This window comes from Nerophis ophidion, linkage group LG07, assembly GCF_033978795.1.
Source record: "Nerophis ophidion isolate RoL-2023_Sa linkage group LG07, RoL_Noph_v1.0, whole genome shotgun sequence".
In the NCBI taxonomy this organism is placed as follows: Eukaryota; Metazoa; Chordata; class Actinopteri; order Syngnathiformes; family Syngnathidae; genus Nerophis; species Nerophis ophidion.
In genome coordinates, this window is record NC_084617.1 from 55,486,989 (window position 1) to 55,506,649 (window position 19,661).

At 40.0% G+C, this 19,661-nt stretch overlaps 1 protein-coding gene across 3 annotated transcripts in view; it reads right to left on the bottom strand.

Moving 5' to 3' along the window:
• Positions 1–19,661, bottom strand: part of wscd2 (WSC domain containing 2) — a 229,023-nt gene that overhangs the window by 5,737 nt on the left and 203,625 nt on the right. The gene's annotated exons all lie outside the window — the stretch shown is intronic.

Here is a 19,661-nt window from a genome sequence, read left to right on the forward strand (position 1 = left end):
CAGTGTCCTGGGCATGACATTAAAGTGCATCTGGCAGTGGAGGCTCCTCTATGGGGTCTTGGGGCACTAGGAGGTTAACCCCTTTACTACTCTTACCCCAGGTGGCCCTCGGCAAAGGCCTAGTAGCTGACTGCCCCCTATCCAGGGATACGGTGAAGACCACAACGGCGGAGCAAGCGGAAGACGGAAGATTTTAAGAACTATCACAACGGCTGCGATGAAGGGAGGAGGCTGCAGCAGAAAAGGGTCTCCAGTCGTCTTGGATTCCATGTCACTAGACCCTAACCCGGTTCTGTCAAGGAACATGTGGAGACCGTCTTTGCACCAGTCTCCCCACGCTAAACTAAGTCACATCCTCCATAAAGGGATACACCCCTACCAGGAGGATCGTCATACTCGTTCGAGTGACCGCCGATGATGATGATGACTTTGGTACTGGTAATTCGGTACTTTTCAAAATAAAGGGGATCAAAAACAAAACCTCATTATTGGCTTAATTTTAACAAAAAAATCTTATGATAGATTTTTTATATAGCAAGTTGACAGCGCGATCCAGTTGCCAGCTAGTGATTAACGCCGCCAGCTACAGCTAGCAATTAGTGTGTCAGTTGCTAGCTAGCAATTAGCATGCCGGATGATAGCTAGCTATTTGCCTTCTAGTGGCGAACTAGCATTTAGCACTCTAATTGCCAGTTAGTGATTAGACCAGTTAGCTACAACTAGCAGTTAAAAAACAGTTGTCCGCTAGTGATTAACACCACCAGTTAACAGCTAACTATTTGCGCGCTAGTTGACAGCTAGCTATTTGCATGACAGTTTACAGCTAGAAATCAGCAATCTAGTTGCCAGCTAGTGATTAACGCCGCCAGCTACAGTTAACAATTAGTGTGTCAGTTGTTAGCTAGCAATTAGCATGCCAGATGATAGCTAGCTATTTGCGTTCTAGTAGCCAACTAGCATTTAGCGCTCTAATTGCCAGTTAGTGATTAGACCAGCTAGCTACAACTAGCAATTAAAAACCAGTTGCCCGCTAGCGATTATCCACACCTGTTAACAGCTAACTATTTGCGCGCTAGTTGACAGTTAGCTATTTGCATGACAGTTTACAGCTAGCAAATAGTGTGTCAGTTGCCAGCTAGCAATTAGCATGCCAGATGATAGCTAGCTATTTGCGTTCTAGTAGCCAACTAGCATTTAGCCCTCTAATTGTCAGTTAGTGATTAGACTAGCTAGCTACAACTAGCAATTATAAAACCAGTTGCCCGCTAGCGATTAGCACACCAGTTAACAGCTAGCTATTTGCGTGCTAGTTGAAAGCTAGCTATTTTCATGACAGTTTACAGCTAGAAATCAGCAATCTAGTTGCCAGCTAGTGATTAACACCGCCAGCTACAGTTAACAATTAGTGTGTCAGTTGTTAGCTAGCAATTAGCATGCCAGATGATAGCTAGCTATTTGCGTTCTAGTAGCCAACTAGCATTTAGCGCTCTAATTGCCAGCTAGTGATTAGACCAGCTAGCTACAACTAGCAATTAAAAACCAGTTGCCCGCTAGCGATTATCCACACTTGTTAACAGCTAACTATTAGCGCGCTAGTTGACAGTTAGCTATTTGCATGACAGTTTACAGCTAGCAAATAGTGTGTCAGTTGCCAGCTAGCAATTAGAATGCCGGATGATAGCTAACTATTTGCGTTCTAGTAGCCAACTAGCATTCAGCACTCTAATTTCCAGTTAGTGATTAAACTAGCTAGCTACAACTAGCAATTAAAAACCAGTTGCCCGCTAGCGATTAGCACACCAGTTAACAGCTAGCTATTTGCGCGCTAGTTGACAGCTAGCTATTTGCATGACAGTTTACAGCTAGCAATCAGCGATCTAGTTGCCAACCAGGGATTAACGGCACAAGCTGCAGCTACCGATTAGTGTGGCAGTTCACAGCAAACTATTTGCGTTGTTGTTGCTAGCCAGCAATTAGCACTCTAGTTGCCAGCTAGCAATTAGCGGCGCGAGTAACAGCCTACTATTCGTGCGGCAATTGCCAGCTAGCTACTGGCTTTCTAGTTGCCAGCTAGTGATTAGCAACAGCAGCTACAGCTAGCGATTAGTGTGCTTGTTGACAGCTAGCTATTACTGGTGCTATACTATATTATTTAAATATCTTAGTGTATAACAAAGTACCTTTAGGACAAGTTTAATACCAAACAATTTCACTTTCATACAGGACATAGAGTATATTTAAAGGCCTACTGAAACCCACTACTACCCACCACGCAGTCTGATAGTTTATATATCAATGATGAAATATTAACATTGCAACACATGCCAATACAGCCGACTTAGTTGACTAAATTACAATTTTAAATTTCCCGCGGAGTTTCCTGTTGAAAACGTCGCGGAATGATGATGCGTGTTTGTGACGTTATTGGTTGGAGGGGACATATTAGCCAGCACTACTTACGGCTAAAAGTCGTATCTTTTTATCGCGCAATTACACAGTATTTTGCACATCTGTGTTGCTGAATCTTTTGCAATTTGTTCAATTAATAATGGAGAAGTCAAAGTAGAAAGATGGAGGTGGGAAGCTTTAGCCTTTAGCCACACAAACACAAAGTGTTTCTTTGTTTAAACTTCCTGGAGGTGAAGTTTTACTGTGGAACAGAGCGGTCAAGCGAACATGGATCCCGACTACATGTCGACCGGCAGTTTTTGGTGAGAAAATTGTGGAAATAAGTCGCCTCTTACCGGAGATCAGCGGAGCTTCTGTTGTGCTGCAGCTGCCGTGACTAATTCCCTCAGAGACTGGCGTCAACACACCCCTCCGACTATCAGGTACTATTTAACTCACTAAAACACTAGCAACACAATAGAAAGATAAGGGATTTCCCAGAAATATCCTAGTAAATGTCTCTAAAAACATCTGAATCGCTCCCAATGCAATCGCCTTTTTTTTTTTAACTTTATTCATTTATTTTTCTAGTCGTTCACTATCAATATCCTCATCAACGAATCTTTCATCCTCGCTCAAATTAATGGGGACATTGTCGCTTTCTCGGTCCGAATAGCTCTTGATGCTGGGGGCTCCCATTATAAACAATGTGAGGACGTGAGGAGTCCTCACCCTTGTGACGTCATCGTCTGCTACTTCCGGTAAAGGCAGGGAATTTTTATTAGCGACCAAAAGTTGCGAACTTTATCGTCGATGTTCTCTACTAGCAAAAATATGGCAATATCGCGAAATGATCAAATATGACACATTGAATGGACCTGCTATCCCCGTTTAAATAAGAAAATCTCATTTCAGTAGGCCTTTAAATGAGTAGTAGATGGAAGTGTTTACTTTTGTTTAGGTATTGTGTAGTGTTGACTTGGTTTTTCGCAAACAATCGTATGCAATAAAAGGGAATAAGGAAGCAACACGTGATCAGTATCGGTATCGGCCAACCCCACTTATGGATGATCGTACCGGTACGGCAATGGTATCATAAATCCCTGATCAGAACATCCCTATTGAATACCAGAGAAGCCAAACCAATTATGACCCTCTCCAACTGCCAAACAGACAAAGATAACCTTCATCTTTTTGTTCATTATTCATTCTTTTCCATGAGAAATAATTACCACGCAGCAGGGAAGAAAGTGTGCGGCATGTACTCCAGCTACTTCAGGGAAATCACATCCCAGACCATCATTATGTATGGAGAGTGAATGCAAATTGAATATACTGTATTAGTTCCCTCATCACGGGAAGGGAAAATAAAGGAAGAAAATGTGCTTTTAATGGTGCACCTTTTAGCCTCTTATGTGATCTCTATAATTCAGAGAGATCAACATAGAATTCATGTATTTACTTCCTCAAGAAGACTCGAGTGTACCGAGCCACTTTAATACAAAACATGGCTTTAAGATGTAAAAAGGTCACATATGTTCCTTAATTTGCTACCTAGGCATGTTCAACATGAACTCCAATCGGACTATGACTTAGGAAACATTACCAAAAAGGTTGGCGATACTGTTCATTTTGGTATCGTTCCGATGCCAAATAAATACAGGGCTAATATTACTAATACTTAGGACTTGAAATGACATGACCATTGAATCATTTTGTCAATTAACTTCGAGTCAGTTGGTAATGAGAACACAGGAAAACTATTTGATGAAAAAAAAAGAGAAAGAAACGTTTTTATAACCAGTGTTATTTATGCGGTTGCATTTTCTAATGACAATAATCTAATTGATTGATTGATTGATTGAGAATAGAGATGACCGATAATATCGGCTGTCCGATATTATAGGACGATAAATGCTTTAAAATGTAATATTATCGGTATCGGTTTCAAGAAGTAAAATTTATGACTTTTTAAAACGCCGCTGTACGGAGTGGTACACGGACGTCGGGAGAAGTATAGAGCGTCTACCAGTCATTCTTGCCAGGAGACTCCCGAATTTCAGTCCCCCTCTTGAAAATCTCCCGGGCTAACCATTCTCCCAAATTTCTCCTGATTTCCACCCAGACAACAATACTGGGGGGCATCCCTTTAAGGTACTGCATTTGCATGCCGGCCCAATGACATAATATCTACGGCTTTTCACACACACACAAGTGAATGCATCGCATACTTGGTCAACAGCCATTCAGGTCACACTGAAGGTGGCCGTATAAACAACTTTAACACTGTTACAAATATGCGCCACACTGTGAACCCGCACCGAACAAGAATGACAAACACATTTTGGGAGAGAACATCCTTACCGTAACACAACATAAACACAACAGAACATATATCCAGAAACCCTTGCAGCACTAACTCTTACGAGGCGCTACAATATACACCCCCTGCTATTGTTGTATAAAATGTTCTGGTCGAGTGCTCAATTACAGAATGATTAACAGGCTGAAATATTAAATTTTGTTAATTAATAGAGAATGTTAAAACATTCATGAAGACCATAAAGGCCCACTGAAATGAGATTTTCTTATTTAAACGGGGATAGCAGGTCCATTTTATGTGTCATACTTGGTCAATTTGCGATATTGCCATATTTTTGCTGAAAGGATTTAGTAGAGAACATCCACGATAAAGTTCGCAACTTTCGGTGTTAAGAGAAAAGCCCTGCCTCTACTGGAAGTCGCAGACGATGACGTCACATGGCTCATCACATGTTCACATTGTTTTTAATGGGAGCCTCCAACAAAAAGTGCTATTCAGACCGAGAAAACAACAATTTCCCCATTAATTTGAGTGAGGATGAAAGATTCGTGTTTGAGGATATTGATAGCGACGGACTAGAAAAAAAATTATTAAAAAAATAAAAGTAACGCGATTGCATTGGGACGGATTCAGATGTTGTTAGAGACATTTACTAGGATAATTCTGGGAAATCCCTTATCTTTCTATTGTGTTGCTAGTGTTTTAGTGAGTTAAATAGTACCTGATAGTAGGAAGGGTGTCTCCATGGGTGTGTTGACGCGCAGTGTCTCAGGGGAGTCGACGCCAGCTATGGACGGCACAAGCTCAGCTTTTCTCCGGTAAGAACTGACTTTTTAACCACAATTTTCTCACCGAAACCTGCTGGTTGACATTTGGTAGGGATCCAAGTTGGCTTGACCACGCTCTGATCCATAGGAAAGTTTCACCTCCAGGAATTTTTAAACAAGGAATCACCGTGTGTTTGTGTGGCTAAAGGCTAAAGCTTCCCAACTCCGTCTTTCTACTTTGACTTCTCCAATATTAATTGAACAAATTGCAAAAGATTCAGCAAGACAGATCTCCAAAATACTGTGAAATTATGCCGTTAAAGCAGACAACTTTTAGCTGTGTGTGCGTGCAGCGCTCATATTTCCTTAAAATCCGTGACGTCTTGCGTACACGTCATCATTACACAACGTTTTCAAGACGAAACTCCCGGGAAATGTAAAATTGTAATTTAGTAAACTAAAAAGGCCGTATTGGCATCTGTTGCAATGTTAATATTTCATCATTGATGTATAAAGTCGCCACCTGCAATGAGGTGGCGACTTGTCCAAGGTGTACCCCGCCTTCCGCCCGATTGTAGCTGGGATAGGCGCCAGCGCCCCCCGCGACCCCAAAAGGGTATAAGCAGTAGAAAATGGATGGATGGATGGATATATAAACTATCAGACTGCGTGGTGGGTAGTAGTGGGTTTCAGTAGGCCTTTAACTTGTACAACGCGTAATGTGCAGATTATCAGAAGCGTTTATTCAGAGAGAAATATCAGAGATTACGGCTTGTTATAGCTCTCCTGAAAATGATCTGTCTAGGGTACACTTAATAATGATGAAAATGTATACCTATCTGCGATTCATCGCAATTAATTTTGAGTTACCTATGAACAAAATGCGATTAATCGCGATTAAATATTTTGACAGCCCGAATATATTATAAATGAAGATGAGTTAGATCACCTAAATTTGGGTCATTTTAAAAGTAGCAGTTCTATATTCTCAATGAAACTTTAAAGTTTTGCTCGATAACCTGTACTTGCTAGCATCCTTTATTGAACAGGCGTCAACCTGCAGTCCACACGTATCTCTCATGTGTGACTGCCATCTACTGGTCACTCTGATCATTACACCGTGTAATACATAAAGTTGGTTCGAGGTCACTAGGCACGGCTAGAAATAATACATACATAAGGTGCACCGGGTTATAAGGCACACTGTCGGAGAAAATGAAAAGGGTTATAAATAGGCCTCATTGTAGGAAACATACAGTACTTTCCCATAAGTTCCACTGTCCTTAGCGATACATTTGATGTAACTAACATGGCACACTACTTTTTATGTGGTTGCATGTCCACAACATACAAGATGCATAAAAGATCTTCTTACTAAAGCACGCCAAATGAACTTGATATCACAAAAAAAAGGTAACATCACACCGCAAACTTGTAAGTATACACACACACGCACGACTACTCCGGAGGAAAAAAAAAGAACAACAATTCAATGAAGTGATAATCACCTAATGCCACAACATCACGTTTTTTGGACAGGGAGACATACAGCCACCGGAGCACATTCAATCTCTTTATTAACAAGCATTAACATAATCCAGTGAACGCATGCAACAAAGCTGCCGTCGCTTCCAACAAACTGCCGCTGCTTAGATAACAAACACAGCTGAGCTAATGCTGCTCTCAGCACGCTCGGGCTGATGTCACACGTTACTTGGCAACCACCTTTTAAAGGCACACACTCTAATCAAACATCTCCCAACTGCATCAGTTATTTGACTTTTTTTTTTTTTTTACAAAAAAAAAAAATGCTTTTTTAAGCCTGTCCTGTCCAGCAACATGGGCAAACCCAGTTGTTGATGTATATGCCCATATAAAGTGAATTATATTTATATAGCGCTTTTCTCTAGTGACTCAAAGCGCTTTACATTGTGAAACCCAATATCTAAGTTACATATTCAAACCAAGGTGGGTGGCACTGGGAGCAGTAAAGTGTCTTGCCCAAGAACACAACGGCAGTGACTAGGATGGCAGAAGTGGGGATCGAACCTGGAACCCACAAGTTGCTGACACGGCCACTCTACCAACCGAGCTATACCGTCCCATATCTGCTGTACACATTTAAATTAAAACAAAGAGAAGTGTGGCAACCTTCTCTTGTTGCCTTATTTGTATTTTAGTTTAGTAAATCTTTGAATCATTTTTGAAACAATACCAATATTTTGGTACCGTTACTAAAATTATATTGATACTTTTCGGTACTTTTCTAAATAAAGGGGACCACAAAAGAATTGCAAAAAATCTTAGGGTGCATTAAACATGTTTCTTATTGCAGTTAAGTCCTTAAATAAAATAGTGAACATACAAGACAACTTTTTTGTCTTTTCGTGGTAAGTAAACAAACAAAGGCTCCTATTAGTCTGCTGACATATGCAGTAACATATTGTGTCATTTGTCATTCTATTATTTTGTCAACATTATTAAGGACAAGTGGTAGAAAATGAATTAATCTACTGTTAATATCTGCTTACTTTCTCTTTTAACATGTTCTTTCTACACTTCTGTTCAAATGTAATGATCACTTATTCTTCTGTTGTTTGATACTGTGCATTAGTTTTGGATGATACCACAAATTTGCGTATCAATTGGATACCAAGTAGTTACAGGATCATACACTGGTCTTATTTCCTGAGTTTATAAACATAATATACATTTTTAGAAACTAAAGAAGGTGTTGTGATGCCGAAAAATAACGACGTAATCATAGTAATATCGACTAAATACACTCTTGTACTTGGTATCATTACAGTGGATGTTTGGTGTAGATCCACCAATGACGTTTGTTTACATTTTGACCCCCGTGAGCCACGGTGTGTAGTGAAGCATGTTTAGCTATTCCTCGTCTTGCAGGGATGATACTTGTAAGAAACCTACTTTTTTTGTTGCCATGGAGACCAGGATTAATGATTTAGAAGTAGCTAAAACACTGCCAACGGCGGATGGACGTTAGCCGCTAGCTAGCTAGCTAGCCATGTCCTAAAGGTGAACATTATCACCAGACCTATGTACGCGTCAATATATACCTTGATGTTGCAAAAAAAGACCATATATTTTTCTAACCAATTTCCGAACTCCAAATGGGTGAGTTTTGGCGAATTAAACGCCTTTCTGTTTATGCCTCTCTGAGCGGCGACGTCAGAAAGTGACGTCATATCGGTACTCAACGCCATTTTTCCCTACACATCAGACGCATCGAGTCAAATCAGCTCTGGTATTTTCTGTTTTTTCGACTGTTTTCCGATACCTTGGAGACATCATGCCTCGTCGGTGTGTTGTCGGAGGGTGTAACATCACGATCAGGGACGGATTCAAGTTGATTTACGTAAAATGTGCATCGATTAGCACGGCATGCTAATCGATGCTAACATGCTATTTAGGCTAGCTGTGTGTACATATTGCAGCATTATGCCTCATTTGTAGCTATATGTACATCTAGCCTTTCCCTCCATCCACATTTAATGCCAAACAAACACTTAACAATCGACGGATTTAAGTTGCTCCAGTGTCAAGAGATGCAAAAGTAACCCGTTTGGTTTTTACCGGCGATGCTACAACAGAGATGGCACAGAGATGACAAGAATGTCTGGATATCCTGCGACACTCAAAGCAGATGCATTCCCAACAATAAAATCAACGAAATCACAAAGGTGAGTGTTGTTGATGTTACTGACTTATGTGCTAATCAGACATATTTGGTCACGGCATGACTGCCAGCTAATCGATGCTAACATACTATTTAGGCTACCTGTATGTACATTTGAAACTATATTTACATCTAGCGTTTCCCTCCACCCACATTTAATGCAAGACAAACACTTACCAATCGACGGATTTAAGTTGATCCAGTGTCAATGCGAAAGTCCTGATCGGTTGGCCTGCACATCTTACCGGCGATGCTAACGCAGACATGCATGACTGAATAGCGTCAATAGCTAGTCACTCAATAGCTTGAGTTTCTTCTTCAATTTCGTTTTCGCTATCTGCCTCCATACTCCAACCATCTGTTTCAATGTTGAATCGCTTAAGCCGCTGAAATCCAAGTCTGAATCCGAGCTAATGTCGCTATATCTTGCTGTCCTATTCGCCATTGTTTGTATTGGAATCGCTTCGTGACGTCACAGGGAAATGGACAGTGGCTTAAGCAAATAGCGAAAATCAAGCACTTTAAAGCTTTTTTTAGGGATATTCCGGGACGGGTAAAATGTTGAAAAAAAATTCGAAAAATAAAATAGGCCACTGGGAACTGATTTTTATTCGTTTTAACCCTTCTGAAATTGTCATAATGTTCTCCTTTAAAGCACCTCTTCCTGAGGGCGTTTCAGTGTTGTAACATCACTTTTATCGTTAGTTTTTAAGTCAAAATGTGTCCGTTCTCCCTTTTCTGTCTACACACTGTGTCTGCTCTTAAGAACCCTGTGGAGCCCGACTTACACAAGTTGAAAAAATTATTAAGTTGTTACCATTTAGTAGTCAATTGTACAGAATATGTACTGAACTGTGCAATCTATTAATACAAGTTTCAATCAATCAATCAATCAATCAAAAAAGTGTGTGTGCACAGTTGAACATGCTCCTCTGCTCGTAAACCAGCGATGTCATGACGTGACTTCGACGCAAGACCGGTACGTTTCAGATTCGGTATCGTACAGAAAATGATTCATTAGTAACGGGATACTATACTAATACCGGTATACCGTACAACCCTAGTTTGAAAATATTTAGTGATAGTGAGTATTTTATTTTACTTTACAATATTTTTTACTTTATCACTCTTTTTTGGGAAACATAGCCAGTAACTATAATTCATTACTTTTTAATCTGCCTAACCTGGTTTGCAACTATATACTTCAATCTAAAGAAATGTAATTGTATACAAATACAAATAATAATTCTCTTATCACGTTCTATTACACACAATCGTTTCAGAAAGTACAATATTGCTAAATAAAAAAGCAACAATTTAACAAAAATAGAACTGATAAAATGTAAACAAAACAACTAAAATGACTTCCGTTATGCACAAATAGTTGTGAACAATAAAGACCAAGGTGGGGGAGGGGTTATGTGTGCCTCGGCGAGCAGCAGCAGAGAGACAGGTGCACTGTTTGCACTGACAGACAGGAGAGACACTGGAGTCGCAAAAACTCTGGGAGGCAAATCCAGTAATTTGCTGAAAAACTGCAACAAAACTATTGTGCTAGTATCTGTATTTACATCAGTTTTCCCAGCGCTATTACCAATCAACAATCCGTATAAGGGAAGTGATGTCAGCTCTGACATCTGTTACATTTTCAAGTATATTAAAAGAAGCTTGTTTTACCTTGTTTCAACTTTTCGTGCGGATTATGATTAATTCTTTATCGAAACGGGAAGATATAAACATCCCATCAGTTGGCATCCCAGTTAGAGCAGACATTGTACAGTAAATGGTTGTTCTAATGTATCCATAGTTTGTATACCTTGTTAAGCACTTAGCAATAATGCTGCATGATGCATAGTTTCACTAAAGATCTGTTTAGCACACAGCTTCTAAAACTACTACCTTAACCTCTGTATATTCAGGCTCAAAAATATATGTTTTATAAATGTCAGGCTGTTGGTAGGTTGCTATAAAATTGTGAGTGGTTTTTTGGTGGGTAAATTTTGAAAGGAATTTTATTGCACTGTATTTTTCATAGTATATGATGATGTATATTTCACCTGTGGATCCCTGTCCATAAGCTGTGCGCTTCTACACTCCAAAAACTGACATCTAAGTCGTACTAAAATATCTCAAATAAGGGTGATATTTGCTTATTTTCTGTCTGATAAGATAATTTTTCTCACTAAGCATTTTTTATTTTAGAGTGTTTTACTTGTTTTAAGGGTTTTGGTCCTAAATGATCTCAGTATGTATTAGAGCTCGTTGCTGAAATGTTATGACCTATATTGAGCAATATCAACGGTTGCAAAGCTGTGTCATCAACACTCACAAGTATATAAATACTTTTTTAAAATAATAATTTCTTATTTCAACCATGGAAAAAAAATCATTACCTTGACACAATTGTGTATCATATTAAAACGGATGACAGCCAAATGGACTTTGCTGTTTTATTTTTAATGAAACAATAGAAAATATGTATTCATATAGGAGTAAAGTTGTTATTAGTGAGAATTTACTTATTTAAAGGTATTTTTGGGTTCATTGAAGTTAGCTTTACTTGTTTTGGAAAGTCTTGACAAGCCACATTTTCTTGTTCTGGCAGATCATTTTGCTTAGTTCACATAAAATACTCCTAATTTTTGTATTTTTTTGCTTTCTTGTTTTTGAACACTGACGTTTTGCAGTGTAGGGATTACCTTTTTGCAGAACGGACTCTGATAATAACAAAATAAACAATAATGTAATACAAAATTATGTCTGTCTGTAAATAAATAAATAAATGGTTCAACAGTCATCTGCAGCCTCCCTCAAAAGTATCATCTGACCACCTTGATGTGTTGCTTATCAGCTAGCAGATGACAGTCAAAACATGCTGATGTTATATAAACTTAACACTAGAGATGTCCGATAATATCTGACTGCCGATATTATCGGCCGATAAATGCTTGAAAATGTGATATCGGGAATTATTGGTATCGATTTCAAAAAGTAAAATGTATGGCTTTTTAAAACGCCGCTGTGCAGAGTGGTACATGGACGTAGAGAGAAGTACAGAGCGCCAATAAACCTTACAAAAAACATTGCCTTTGTGTGCTGGCCCAACCACATAATATCTACGGCTTTTCACACACACAAGTGAATGCATTTCACACTTGGTCAACAGCCATACAGGTCACACCGAGGGTGGCCGGATGAACACCTTAAACACTGTTACAAATATGCGACATACTGTGAACCCACACCGAACAAGAATGACAAACACATTTCGGGAGAACATCCGCACCGTAACACAACATAAACACAACAGAACAAATACCCAGAAGTAACTCTTCCAGGACGCTACAATATACACTCCCCACATCCCCCACCTTACCCCGCCCCCCCCCTACCTCCCCCACCTCAACCTCCTCATGCTCTCTCAGAGAGAGCATGTCCCAAATTCTAAGCTGCCGTTTTGAGGCATTTAAAAAAAAAAAAAAATGCACTTTGTGACTTTAATAATAAACATGGCAGTGCCATGTTGGCATTTTTTTCTATAACTTGAGTTGATTTATTTGGGAAAACCTTTTTACATTGTTTAATGCATCCAGCGGGGCATCACAACAAAATTAGGCATAATAATGTGTTAAATCCACGACTGTATATATCGGTTGATATTGGAATCGATAATTAAAAGTTGGACAATATTGGAATATCGGACATTTGTACCTAACACATTAAAATAGTAGAACCAAAACACATTCAATAAGAAGACAACATGAACAAAAGGTGATCTTGACACATTGGTAGTCGCGAGAAACCTCAAGTGGTCAAGGTTATACAAGGGTACATTCTGGACATATGGAAGTATGACGTTGGTGCCTCCTTTGCAGCTATACAAGCTTGCTCTCTTCAGGGGTGACTTTGTACAAGATGTTGGAGGATGTCTCTGGGAAATTTCACTCCATTCATCCTGAGGAACATCTATGAGGTCAGAAGTCACCGATGTTGGAGCGGAGAGAGAACCTGCTGGCTCATCATTTCTGTTCGAGTACACCTCCAAGGTGTTTGATGGGGTTGAGTCATCCACACATGCATGCCTTTTTGGACCCTATGTTGTGTACTGGCCCACATGTTGGAGCAAAAAAAAGGGCCTTCCGCACAGTTTTTTTTTTATACGGGATGCAACGATATCAAAATCTCACAGTATATTATTATTTTAGTATATGTCCCCAAAAATAGACTTATAAATGCTATAGTGTGTACAATTAAGAGAATAGAATGTTAAGGATAAAGACACTTACTGTAATTGAACACAAACATTAAATGTTTTAATTATATTTATGACTACAAACCCCGTTTCTATATTAGTTGGTTGAATGTAAATATAAACGGAATACAATGATTTGCAAATCCTTTTCAACCCATATTCAGTTGAATATGCTACAAAGATAACATATTTGATGTTCAAACTAGAAAACATTTTTGTTTTGCAAATAATCATTAACTTTAGAATTTGATGCCAGCAAAACGTGACAAAGAAGTTGGGAACGGTGGCAATAAATACGGATAAAGTTGAGGAATGCTCATCAAACACTTATTTGGAACATCCCACAGGTCTGCAGGCTAATTGGGAAAAGGTGGGTGCCATGATTGGGTATAAAAGCAGTTTCTATGAAATTCTAAGTAATTCACAAACAAGCATGGGGCGAGGGTCACCACTTTGTAAGCAAATTGTCGAACAGTTTTAGAACAACATTTCTCAACGAGCTATTGCAAGGAATTTAGGGATTTTACTATCTACGGTTCGTAAAATCATCAAAACGTTCAGAGAATCTGGCACGGCACGTTAGTGATGATATTACGGACCATTGACCCCTCAGGCGGTACTGCATCAAAATCCGACATCAGTGTGTAAAGGATATCACCACACGGGCTCAGGAACACTTCAGAAAACCACTGTCTAACTATAGTTGGTCGCTACATCTGTAAGTGCAAGTTAAATCTCTACTAAGCAAAGCAAAACCCATTTATCAACAACACCAAGGAACGCCGCCGGCTTCGCTGGGCCCGAGCTCATCTAAGATGGACTGATGCAAAGTGGAAAACTGTTCTGTGGTCTGACGAGTCTACATTTCAAATTATATTTGGAAACTGTGGATGTGGTGTCCTCCAGAACAAACAGGAAAAAAAACATCCAGATTGTTATAGGCGCAAAGTTCAAAAGCCAGCATCTGTGATGGTATGGGGTGCATTAATGCCCAAGGCATGGGTAACTTACACATCTGTGAAGGGACTATTAATGCTGAAAGGTCCATACAGGTTTTAGAGCAACATAGGTTGTCATCCAAGCAACGTTATCATGGACGCCCCTGTTTAGTTTAGCAAGACAATGCCAAGCCACGTGTTACAACAGCGTGGCTTCGTAAAAAAAGAGTGCGATACTTTCCTGGCCCGCCTGCAGTCCAGACCTGTCCCCCATCGAAAATGTGTGGCGCATTATGAAGCGTAAAATACGACAGCAGAGACCCAGGACTGTTAAACGACTGAAGCTCTACATAAAACAAGAATGGGAAAGAATTCCACTTTCAAAGCTTCAACAATTAGTTTCCTCAGTTCCCAAACGTTTATTGAGTGTTGTTAAAAGAAAGGGTGATGTAACACAGTGGTGAACATGCCCTTTCCCAACTACTTTGGCACGTGTTGCAGCCATGAAATTCCAAGTTAATTATCATTTGCAAAAAAAAATAAAGTTTATGAGTTTGAACATCAAATATCTTGTCTTTGTTGTGCATTCAACTGCGTGTGGGTTGAAAGGGATTTGCAAATCATTGTACTTTGTTTATATTTACATCTAACACAATTTCCCAACTCATATGGAAACAGGGTTTGTACAAACTAAGGTTGTACGGTATATTGCTACTAACAAAGTACTGCGGTACAAGTAAATTGTAAACTGCACTCTACTACTGCCTTTGAAAAAAAAAAAAACAGTATTTATTTTTTGTATCCGCATACTGCCGTGGCAATGCCGAGCCGAGGAGCATGTTGAGTGTGTTAGCACGCACAGACTCGCAGAGCGCCAAGCAGAAACAGTGAGGAGAGGAAAATTGGCAAATAGAGGCAATTCTACTGGTTAATAAAGAGGGGGGCGTGAAGCGCAATATGCAGGGATTTGGGCTTCAAAACTATCGATCAAGCTGATGCTTTAAAAAAAAAAAAACAGAAGCACCAGTCGCTAGCATGGTGGGGAAGGGGTTAGTGCATCTGCCTCACAATTCGAAGGTCCTGAGTAGTCATGAGTTCAATCTCCGGCTTGGGATCTTTCTGTGTGGAGTTTGCATGTTCTCCCCATGACTGCGTGAGTTCAGCAGGGTGTAAATAAAGTTAAAGTACCACTGATAGTCACACACACACTGAATGTGGCGAAATTATTCTCTGCATTTGACCCATCGCCTTTGATCATAGAAACGGGCAGCAGCGGTCGCCGCGCCCGGGAAACATTTTTGGTGATTTAACCTGCAATTCCAATTACTATAGTAACTAATTACATTACCATAGTAACTAATTAGATGACCATAGTAACAACTATATCATGCAAAAGCACAGATTCCAACCATTGACAGACTTAGTATAGTTCAGGGGTCGGCAATCCAAAATGTTGAAAGAGCCATATTGGACCAAAAATACAGAAAAAAATCTGTCTGGAGCCGCAAAAAATTAAAAGCCATATTACATACAGATAGTGTGTTATGAGATATAAATTGAATTAAGAGGACTTAAAGGAAACTAAATGACCTCAAATATACCTAAAAATGAGGCATAATGATGCAATATGTACATATAGCTAGCCTCAATAGCATGTTAACATCGATTAGCTTGCAGGGACCAAATATGTCTGATAATCACTCCACTCAAGTCAATAACATCAACAAAACTCACCTTTGTGAATTCATGCCCAACGTTAAAAGTTTGGTGGACAAAACGAGACAGAAAAGGAAGTGGCATAAATCATGTCTTAGAAAGTCGGATAAAGTTATACATGTAAACAAACTACGGTGAGTTCAAGGACCGCCAAAATTAGTAGGACAAAACGGCGCTCGCCAAATACTCGAATCAGTGAAGCATGTTCATTATATACAGTGTGCTTTATGACAATTAGGGAGGTTTGCGTCATGTTTGTTCTCCAACAGAAACCATATTAAAACAAAAAATATATATTTTATATTTTTTACCCTCATCTTTTTCCATTTTTCACACACTTTGGAAAAAGCTCCAGAGAGCCACTAGGGCGGCGCTAAAGAGCAGAATGCGGTTCTAGACCCGCGGGTTGCTGACCCCCGGTATAGTTGAAGACTTCTGGTCATTAGAAAACATGAGTGCACATCATAATGGCAGCTACACTTTCCATTTTAAACTTCTAAAACAATTATTTGGGAATGTCCGGCGAGCCAGACTGAAAAGCTTAACAGGCCGCATGTGGCCCCCGGGCCTTAATTTGCCCAGGTCTGCTGTATAGTATTTCTTCAGCAATGATCATGTGGTGACAACAAAAATGGTATTTTGAGGGGTAATCTTTGAAGTAGGAGATCATTGAAGGCTTACTAAAACCCACTATTACCGACCACGCAGTCTGATAGTTTATATATCAATGATGAAATATTAACATTGCAACACATGCCAATACGGCCTTTTTAGTTTACTAAATTGCAATTTTAAATTTCCTCCCGCTGAGTTTCTTGTTGAAAACGTCGCGGAATGATGACGTGTATGATGAGGGGACATATTAGCGCAGCACCACTTGCGGCTAAAAGTCATCTCTTTTCATCGCGCAATTATACAGTATTCTGGACATCTGTGTTGCTAAATCTTTTGTAATTTGTACAATTAATAATGAAGAAGTTAAAGGAGAAAGATGGAGGTGGGAAGCTTTAGCCTTCAGCCACACAAACACGCGGTGTTTCCTTGTTTAAAATTCCAGGAGGTGAAGCTTTACTGTGGAACAGAGCGGTTAAGCGAACATGGATCCCGACTACATGTCGACCGGCAGTTTTCGGTGAGAAAATTGTGGAAATAAGTCGCCTCTTACCGGAGATCAGCGGAGCTTCTGTCGTGCTGCAGCTGCCGTGACTAATTCCCTCAGAGACTGGAGTCAACACACCCCTCCGACTATCAGGTACTATTTAACTCACTAAAACACGAGCAACACAATAGAAAAATAAGGGATTTCCAGAATTATCCTAGTAAATGTGTTTAAAAACATCTGAATCGCTCCCAATGCAATCCCCTTTTTTTTTTTTTTCTAGTCCGTCACTTTTAAATTTCTTCATCCACGGATCTTTCATCCTCGCTCAAATTAATGTGGAAATTGTCGCTTTCTCGGTCCGAATAGCTCTTGCTGCTGGAGGCTCACATTATAAACAATGTGAAGATGTTGTCAGGCTTTCCGACAGTTTGTCTATCTTCTAGTTTTTTCCTCTGCATTTGTCTGTTTCCTCTGTGTTTAGTATCTCCTGTCTTTAGTTCCTGTCTAGTGCTCTTATTTTGTCAGCTTCCTGTCTTGTTCCCTGAGTGCTGTTTTCCTCCTCAGCTGCGGCTGATTGGCACCTGGCCACACCTGTTGCCAATCAGCCTGCTCTTATTTGTACCTGCTTTGTCTTGTGTCAGTTGCTGGATCGTTGTATTGTCATTCGGACTTGTATTGTTGTTGCCGCATAGCACTCTTGTCGTGCTACCTGTCGTGTCGTTTTGTTACAGCTACTACCTGTCATGCTACATTTTGTCCTGGTCGTTGTAGCGGTAAGCTGTTTCTGTTAGCATTAGTTATTTCCAGTTTTTCTGTTTCCTATCCATTAGCTTCCATGCTAAAGTTCCTTTTTGTTTTCTGGCTCCCAGTGCTAGCTCCCTTAGTTTTTTATTCCGCCCATGTGCGTGCTTTTTGTTTGTTCTTGTTTAGTTTTAATTAAATCATGTTTTCATATTCTATGCCTGCCTCCGTCTCTGCATCTTGGGGTTCATCAACAAATAACTCTGACAGATGTGAGGAGCCCTACAACCAGTGACGTCACGCGCACATCGTCTGCTACTTCCGGTAAAGGCAATGTTTTTTTTTTAGCGACCAAAAGTTGCGAACTTTATCGTGGATGTTCTCTACTAAATCCTTTCAGCAAAAATATGGCAATATCGCGAAATGATCAAGTATGAAACATAGAATGGACCTGCTATCCCCGTTTGAATAAAAAAAAATCTCATTTCAGTAGGCCTTTAAAGGCTTAGGTGGGAAACGCTCGGCCCGCCACTGAATTTACGGAAGCTTATCCGATGAGCTTTGTGCAAAAAAAAAATAGAACTTTGAGTTTGTGGTCACCATATTGTAGCATTTAGTGTAGCGTATGCAAATAAACACTTCTGTCTCACTTCACATTTCTCGGAGAGCCTTAAAGAATAACCTGAAAAAAACTTGCAAAAAAAATGCAATCAGCTCTGCATTGTCTAAGGTGCTTCTATTGGTGGACCTTTGACCTCTGACGCCATATAAATGTGCAAAGCATAAAAGTGTAAAAAGAGGGCCCCTGCTTTATGAAGTGTCACTTCCTTTCAGAGAAATTACACTTGACCCCGAGATGACTCGAAGCGACCCAGCAGAAGGCATCCGTGTCAGGAACGTCATCTGCAGAGGTGAGTGCATCAAATGATACACGCAGCTCCCCGCGCACGCTGTCATGCCAACTCTCAAGATCGCGGCTTCTTCCACCTATCCGAAGTGGCAGCTGTCAGAAGGCCTTTCGCATACCGATGTCATCGCATCATTTCCCCCACCAACACAAGGGGTTTGGGGGAGGGGGGACGTTCATCTGAAATGGCAGACCAAATGTGCTGATGTTTTCACAAAGAGATATAACTGCTGGGTCGGCAACTCGGCAGCCCCTGGAAAATCGATTTTTCCAGAGAGAAGATACATGGACCAGACAAAACCAGTTGCCATAGCTACAAAGAGATACCTAAATGGATGTACTGGGGGGAAGAGGAATATGCATGAAATGTATAAAAGAATTCGAGGAGCATATAATCAGGCCTCATGGGGTTATTGCGTCCATAAATGTATCTTCTTGCATCATGCAAAGAAACAAAGACCTCACACTGACGCTTCGGTAAAACTTCACATATTTGGAAAGAGACTTGATTTAAAGGCCTACTGAAACCCACTACTACCCACCACGCTGTCTGATAGTTTATATATCAATGATGAAATATTAACATTGCAACACATGCCAATACGGCCTTTTTACTTTACTAAATTACAATTTTAAATTTCCCGGGAGTTTCGTCTTGGAAACGTTGTGTAATGATGACGTGTACGCGTGACGTCACAGGTTTTTTGGAAGTATGAGCGCTACGCACACACACAGCTAAAAGTCGTCTGCTTTAACGGCATAATTACACAGTATTTTGGAGATCTGTGTTGCTGAATCTTTTGCAGTTTGTTTAATTAATATTG